Raw genomic sequence first — 8253 nt, forward strand, 5'->3', positions numbered from 1 at the left:
TATCATAACCACATGCTACTTAATTTAATACAATTTTCATAAGAGGGAACCCAGTTGTCAATAAAATAATTCTCAAAATATCCTAGATTTATATAACCATTCTTTTCTCCTCAAAAATTTTGGGCCTTCCTTTTTGTGGTTAACATGAGTTTTGTTGAAACACATAAAGCAAGCCTACATTTTGCACCTAAAAACTGCACAACCAAACCATGATTGTGTTGGACACTAGTAGAATTACAAAAAGTGACCTAATCTTTTTAAGATTGTGCTAAAAGGCTAACCATATGCCCCTTTTGACTACAAGTCCATATAAGATGAGTACAACTATTAAAAATCCTTATTGGAAAAAAGCAACCACATAGCACTTGACTATTATGCACACTACTCAAATCATCAAAATTTACCTTCTTTTTTATTTTATCTACCCCAACGTGGCCATATCTATGGCTGAGATGACCACATCAATAGAGAAGATGAATGCAATTACATAAGTGACTACCACCACCACTCTCAAGCATAAAATACATTGCCAAAAGGAATAATATTCACAATTATTGAGGGTGTTTTGGATACATAAAATCCACAAAAAGGGCCACAAATGTGCTTCTACTTTAGCCACAACTTGATATATACATATTACATCAAAGAAACAAATTTGTCCCATATCCACTCTTGTTCTTGTTTCTATCATTAAATCTTGAAGATTGATAGGTGCTCCATTTCTCTCCATACCTCCACACTCTTGTATATTTGTATGCTCAACCATCATCTATTTTCTTGATCTCGTCCATCTCTACAACCACTCCATAATTGTAACATAATCCAAAATGTAGAAAAAAATAGCAACTATGAAATGTAGCAATATAAGAATTTAGGAGTAGGAAAAGCCAACGAATCTCTACTAGAATTGCTTTTTGAAACTAGTTATATTGTAACTTTTTATATGATCAATGTATCATGTCTTGCACCATATGTGTGCAAGGTGAATATGTAACCTGATGTTACATTAGAAGACCCATAGGGGATGTGGAGGTTGTAGGCATATCTATTTACTTTTGTCTAGATAGTGTATATAATGCCAAAAATGGAATATAAGAAAGAGAAGGACTACTCACAAAAACAAGGGTGGAGGGTACCCAACCTAAAGTGGAAACCCAAACAATAATATATATAATGTGTAAATGCGATTAGAGAGCTAACTCTTGTGTATGGAAGTTTTGATTATTCCACTCTTCATTCTTTTTGTCCACTTTCTTTATTACTTCCATTGCTTCAAAGTAAGAGAGAGCAAGAGTGAGTGAGCAAGCGCTCAGAGTGAGTGAGGTTGAGTGAGGGACTAATGAGATAAAATTAAATTATCACACTTTCCTTCCATATATTATTCCCCTATTACTTCCATAGCTTGAAGGATAAGAGGTTGTGTGAGGGAGAGAGTGTAAGGAAATGAGGGACATATTATGTTAGAAGTATATAATGTGAATCCTATGTAAGCAAGGGTGTATGAGGGAAGGTGAGGTGTGAATGGAGTAGAGGATAGGGGAAACCCTAACCCTAGCTCAAGTAAGGCTATATATACATGGCCAAAGTTCACTCTCAATAGAGATGAGAGAGTGTACTAGTTATACACCATATGCAACTTAGTAAGCAAATTTTTGTTCTTGTACTTTGAGCTCTCTCCTTCCTCTTGTGCACAAATTTCCATGTTACCACTCTGATATTCTAATATGGTATTAGATCCACTCTAATCCATTGAGCTTCCCACAATCACATGTTGACCTAAGTGCACAAGTGACCTTCATTTCATCATCTTATATTCTCAACCTCCATAGCTGTTTGCAACCCACTAAACTTAGAGAACTTAATGTGGCCAAAAGAGGGCATGTTAGCTCTAGCCTTCTTCTAGAGATATCTTCCTAACCTCAAGGCATTCCATTCCAGCATGATAAACCTTGACATTAGGCATGTCAGCGCTCAGGAAAATGCATAGATCTAGACACCTTCTCAGTTCATAGCTGGTCGTGTAGAGACACAATGCTAGTGTCTCCCATGGGGTATTGGTATCCCCTCAAGTGGATTACCTCCACCCAAAATGGTTTCCCATAATTCTCTCTCTGTTGCTCACACAGAGCAAAACCCTAACTATCAACCTTCATGGCAACCATAGCCAAGTAGGTGAAAGCTTGATTTTTAAAAGGTTCTTTCTCCTTGGGTGTCACTATCATGATTCTAATCACTATTAAACAATCTTATGATCCATTACAAGTCTCAAGTCTCACTCTTCAAGGTCTTTCTCAAGCAACGGGGAGGACAGACGGTTTTACTTAAGCTTCAATCACCTTTCTTCAACGAGTATCTGATAAGTTTGGTTGAGTGGTGCTTCTAAGCATCAAGAGTGTGTTTACACATTAAGACACTACTAGTTGGTACGTAAATCAATGCTTTTTAGTACTTGGACGAAGCTCTTAAAGCAGTACAAGTGGGCAAGCATTTTTTTGAAATGTATGGTTAACATCTAAACCTACATCTCATCATTTTTTCTATACCATTGTAAAAGGTATGCAAAAGTATAAGCATAGGTTAATCCAAAGCATCATTGCTAGTTATTCAAAAATATAAAGGTTTTTAAGCTTTTAAGCACATTCGCTAAGTGCTTGACTAAAGCATTATCTTCCTATTGTAAGGCTATGTGTAGCTATAAACACATAGACCACTTCATCTCTTAAATCACTTTCAGCCTATGGTTTGAACATCAATTTTCTTTTACTTTTATTGCCCTCCTTGTAAATGATTAGACATTTCCATTACCCTGTGCAATCAATAAGACCTTCCTATCGTGGCCTATGTTGATTTAAAACCTCAAATCCACCAGTTTGATAGGAGACACTTTCACCACTAGCCCTTCATCAAAGGGACCAAGGACATTTGACTCATCCAACCCTATAGATGTAGAAGATTATGAAAGATCCCAAGCCATATTAATGTTGCACTTGGATGAATCCTTAATCCACCACATTGATCAACTTGCAACTACAAAGAAGAAGTGGGATGAGCTTGAGAAATTGTATGGTGCAAGAGGAAAGAACTCTGAAATCTTTATCAAAATAGAGTTTTTCAGATTTTAATACAAGCAAGGAGAAGACTTGGGAAAGTTCATTTCCCACATGAAAGGACTAATGGCCCAACTAGCTTCAGAGTCCGAGCTCTAGTTGGTAAAGAAGATACAATTGCAATACTTTTAGAAGCAATAAGGAAACTCTTCCCAACTCTTGTAACCACTCTAACGAATGTACCAAATCCTATACTTAAAGGTGCCATTCAATCTTGTCTAGATGAGGAGAAATGAAATCAAAATGAAGGTACCTCAACAAGGTGTGTTCAAATCTTAGTCATTATTGCTTCTACTAAATGTTCCTTCTGCGGGCATACTATAAGCAACTGTTGAAAAAAATATCTCAACAAGATGAAGTGCAACAAATGTGGGCAAACATGAAATATTACTAGTAAATTTCCTAACTCCCTTGTAGCATTGTACATTCTTGTTTAGCTGCATGTTACCCTCCTTTGAGGCTTAATGTGTAATAGACAATAGTCTCACCTAAACTTGAATCTATACACAATAAGCCTCTAGAAAAACACTCAAAGATGAGTAGTTTGTGTGTTGAAGCTTGTCATTGGTAGAACATAGATGAACCGTGATGAGGTAGATGGAGAGAGAGAGAGAGAGGGGGGGATGTGTGCCAAGACTTCAACCAAAAACATGAATCCAATAGTTCAAATGGTTCAAGTAAGAATAAAGATACAAAATCAAGATTATCAAAGTATAACAGAAGAGACAAACAACTAGCTACGTGCAAACCCTCTCTAATGCAAAAACATTAAAGCAAAGGTTTAAACATGCATTTGAAAGGGACTCGAGAACTTGAAAATATGAAATTTGTATAAACCTTAGTTCATGTATATCTGATAGGAGTTAGAAAATACTGGAGCAAAAGCATGGCATTTATGAAAGAAAAGAAAATGTAAGAAAAAAAGATGCTTTTTAATGTTATTCTCAAGCACAAAACCTTAATACAAATTATAAATATAAATACACGCATGGGGATGATACTCAACCATTCATTTCAAAACTATTTTGTAATGGGATATATCATGTGGTGCATTTGAAGCCACACATTCTTCAAGTTTGCTAACACAAGTGTATAGTCAATGCATATGTAGCTTGAACAAAACATCATAAAAATTGATAACATAAATTTCAATAGATTATTGACTAAATACATGATACAGAGAGAGGGAGAGGGAAATATAAGATAGATAAAGTAGGGCAGAGTTATGATTTACGATTCGTAGGGAGTTTTGGGTGGGATATTATATATATATATATATAGAGAGAGAGAGAGAGAGAGTGTGTGTGTGTGTGTGCGTGTCTGTAGCCAATGCATATACAGCTTGAATAAAACATCATAAAATTTGATAGAATAATTATTAATAAATTATTGACTAAACTTATGATTGAGAGAGAAGGAGAAAGAAAGAAGGCACAAACTAGATAGAGCAAGAGAGAGTAATGGTTCTCAAAAAATTTTGGATGGAAAAATAGTGTGTGATGTGTGTGTATGTAGAATGTGTGTGTGAGAGAGAGAGAGAGAGAGAGAGATCCTAAAAGAAAAAGAAGAGATGATAAGAGATAGGAAAAGAAGAAGTAGAATACTTACTTCATATCTTATTATTTAGGTGACTAAATAAGATTTCAATCTTTTCAAATATTTTAGAATATGAATCAAGGTCCCCATTTTTAAATTGATGATGTTAATAATTATGATAAAACTTAAGAAGCCACAAATTGCCAACATGATTGTAGCATAAGTGGTGGTTTGAGCATATGGATGTACAGATGGGCACGTGGTTATAGTAAAATATGCAAAATAATTCTTAAGATTAAGAGGTAATAGTTGAAATTTTCATGATGAAGTTTTAAATAATTAAATATTACCACATTTTGTAACTTATAGAATTATTAAAACAACTCCATTTTTTACCTAGTAAATAGTATAACTTTATTCATACTTGAAGTTAAATTTTAAAATATTTTACACTTAAATTCAATTCAACAAATCAGTTACTATAATTTCTTTTATTTGACATAAAAAATAATTTTTAAAAATATTAAAATTTACTAATTTATTATTAATATTAAGTCAATAAATATCTAAGTTGCTTCAAAATTTAAAAAGTATCTATAAATAAATCACACAAATATAAATTTTAAAATTTTGATAGAATTTTTCTTGATTAAATTTGTTTGTATTTCTTTTTTAGACCTCATCTTTATAGTCCCATATTTCTCTAGATCTCATCTTTGCAATCCTTGCACTCATAGACTATTTAGATGTGCTCGATAGTCATACATTTTTATATTTACAAAAAGAATATTATTTTGTACAAAAAAATATATATTGTATGAAAGATATGTTTATACAAAAGAGTTATAGTGCTAATCAAATATTTAATCTAATATGGTAATCCATGTACTTGGGGGGTTTACTATATATAAATCCTCTATATCAAGGGCATTCAAGGTCTATTTAAAAGTACCCTTATATACCAATTTTTCCTACATAAAGGGCATCCCTTTTCTATTCAACCTATAAGTAACCCCTTAACGTAGCACCCTTATGTATGTAAAAGATGTGTAAAAGTATAATTTTAAAAATCCTCTATTTTGAGCCCATGTGATATGCTTACATATTTATGAGTGCCTCTCTCCATTCATCTGCACCTCCCTCCTCCCCCCCCCCCCCCAATCCATGTATTTGATTATGTAACCTTATATTATTCTTGATATTTTTGGAGACCATCATATAAGATTCTCAAAAATCTCCTTGGTGTATCCATCACTTTTTCTATGAAAAAAGACTTAATAAGCATGCAATATTTCTTGAGTGTAACCTAGTTTTCTATTTCCTGTCAATAACTTTATTATTGTTTGTAGTACATAGTATTTGTAACAATCCAATGATTATATGCTAAGAGGGGGAAAAGTGGCCATTTATATTTACCTATAATTCATAATTTAGCCTATACTAGTCAGTTTCCGAACCCCCCTCCTTCTTCTTGTTCTTTCTCCTCCTCCTCCTCCTCCTCCTCCTTAGACTTTGTTAACCCTCTTGAGATCTTGCACTTGCTACCCTCCCCCCCTCGGCAGGTGCCCTTGCAACTTGTTGTACACCATCTCAAGTCTCGCAATATCATCTACATGTCTAGTGAGTGCTCTATGCATGCTCGATTTCAATGATTATGGCCACTCTTACATTTACACAGGGTTGCAGCATTGGTGGCTCATGCAGCGGATGGGTTGGAGGGTAGTACCTCCCTGAGGCCACTACCATTGAAGAAGCCTATGAACTCGCCCTCTAAGGTCTCGAGCTCAACATTCTCAGTTTGATTAATGTTGTAGACTTTGAAATTCCCTAATCCTCTTTTTTTTTTTTTTTTGCTTCTGGCCATTCCCACAGAGTATAGCAATACGAGGTCACCTTGCTCAAAGTCACACAATTTGACATGCTTGTCAAACCAACTCTTGCATCGTGCTTTTTCACAAATGAACACATAGGTAGCCAAGAGTAGAAATACATTCTAGCTCTACTAGACATTCGGTCCATGCCTCCTTTCCATCCCATCTCTCTTGTACTACTACCCTCAAGCTTGGATTGAAAAACTCTATTGGTAGGATTGCTTCAATCCGATAGGTTAGTTTGAAGGGTGTTTGACCCATTGTCATTTTATAGGCTATCCGGTAGGCCCATAGTGCTACCATGAGCTTGATATCCCAATCGCTATGCAAGGCAGAGATCACTTTAGTCAAGATATTCACTAGGATTTTATTCATGGATTCTGCCTGGTCGTTGGCTTGAGGGTAGTAAGGTGATACTTTCCTATGGATGATCAGGAATGTGGAAAGCAAATGAGCAATCACTTCATTAATGAATGTGTGCTTTGGTCACTAACTAGCTCAATTGGGCAGCTGAATCCATTTATGACTCAACTTGGATTTCTCACATGCTTAGTCAAAAAGCATTCAAGTATTATGAATCAATGTATGGATATGAAACATATAATGCAACAAGCACTACCTATCATGCACAACTAGGCTTTCATCAATCAAATTATGTATAGATGCATAACTATGGTTTTTTCTTTTCATGCATGCATCTAATTCATAATACAATGTTGAAATAAAAAGCTACAATATCGAGACAACTGGTCTCATGCTACCGTCACTTTTCAAAACCACATATGCAAGCATTTTGTTTATATAAAATTTTAACAAATGAATTGATAATGCTTTCTCTAAATATATATATAAGAAAATCAAAGAGTTAAATGATAATATTATATTTTTTCTCTTTGACTTCTCTTTTCTCTCTCCCCTCACCTCTCTCCTCTCCATATTCTCTATCCACCTTCTACTCTCCTCTTCTCTCTTCTTCTTCTCATTATCTTCTCTCCTCTCTCTAATCATACTTCCCCTCCTCTCTCTCTCTCTCTCCTCCTTGCTCTCGTCTCTTGTTTTACTCTCCTTTCCTCTTCTCTCTCCTCTACTTTCTCTCCTCTCTTCTCTCTCCTCTTTCTTCTCTCTTGTCTCTACTCTTTACTCACTTCTTTTCTCTTCTCTCTCTATTGTCTCTCCTCACTCTTCTTCATACTCCCTATGTTCTCTCTTCTCTCTCTTCTATCTTTCTTTTCTCTCCTCTCTCTTCTCCCTACTTCATGTCTTCTCTACTCTCTTCTACTTCCTTCTCTTCTCTCTTCTCTTTTTTGTGTCTCTCCTCTCTCTTCTCCCTACTTCTTATTTTCTCTACTATCTTCTATTCTATTCTCTTCTCTTTTCTCTCTTTTCTCTTTTCACTACTTCTAAAATTTTGGATGTATAGATATCTTGTTGGTTTTGTCTTGACGTATATTTGATTGGTTTTTCATCATTGCCTATAGTCTATAATTTTTTTGGTCATATTCAAATCATATAATGACATTATTTCATATGTATTGATATAACACAAAATTGAAGGTTTATTGACATTAGGCATCATTCTTCATCTCACATGAGCAGGCTTGTAGTGAATTCAAAATATTACTGCATGGGCAAAATATGGTATGTAAGCTTAAATTTTCAAGTGAGAGGAGCAAGTGGAGAGACTAGAGGGATGTATCAAAAATGGTGTGAGTTCAACCAAGGAGTTACAATAATATTAT

The sequence above is a fragment of the Lygodium microphyllum genome, chromosome 5 (assembly GCF_053477565.2).
Source record: "Lygodium microphyllum isolate KBCC chromosome 5, Lygodium_microphyllum_v1.1.10, whole genome shotgun sequence".
In the NCBI taxonomy this organism is placed as follows: domain Eukaryota; kingdom Viridiplantae; phylum Streptophyta; class Polypodiopsida; order Schizaeales; family Lygodiaceae; genus Lygodium; species Lygodium microphyllum.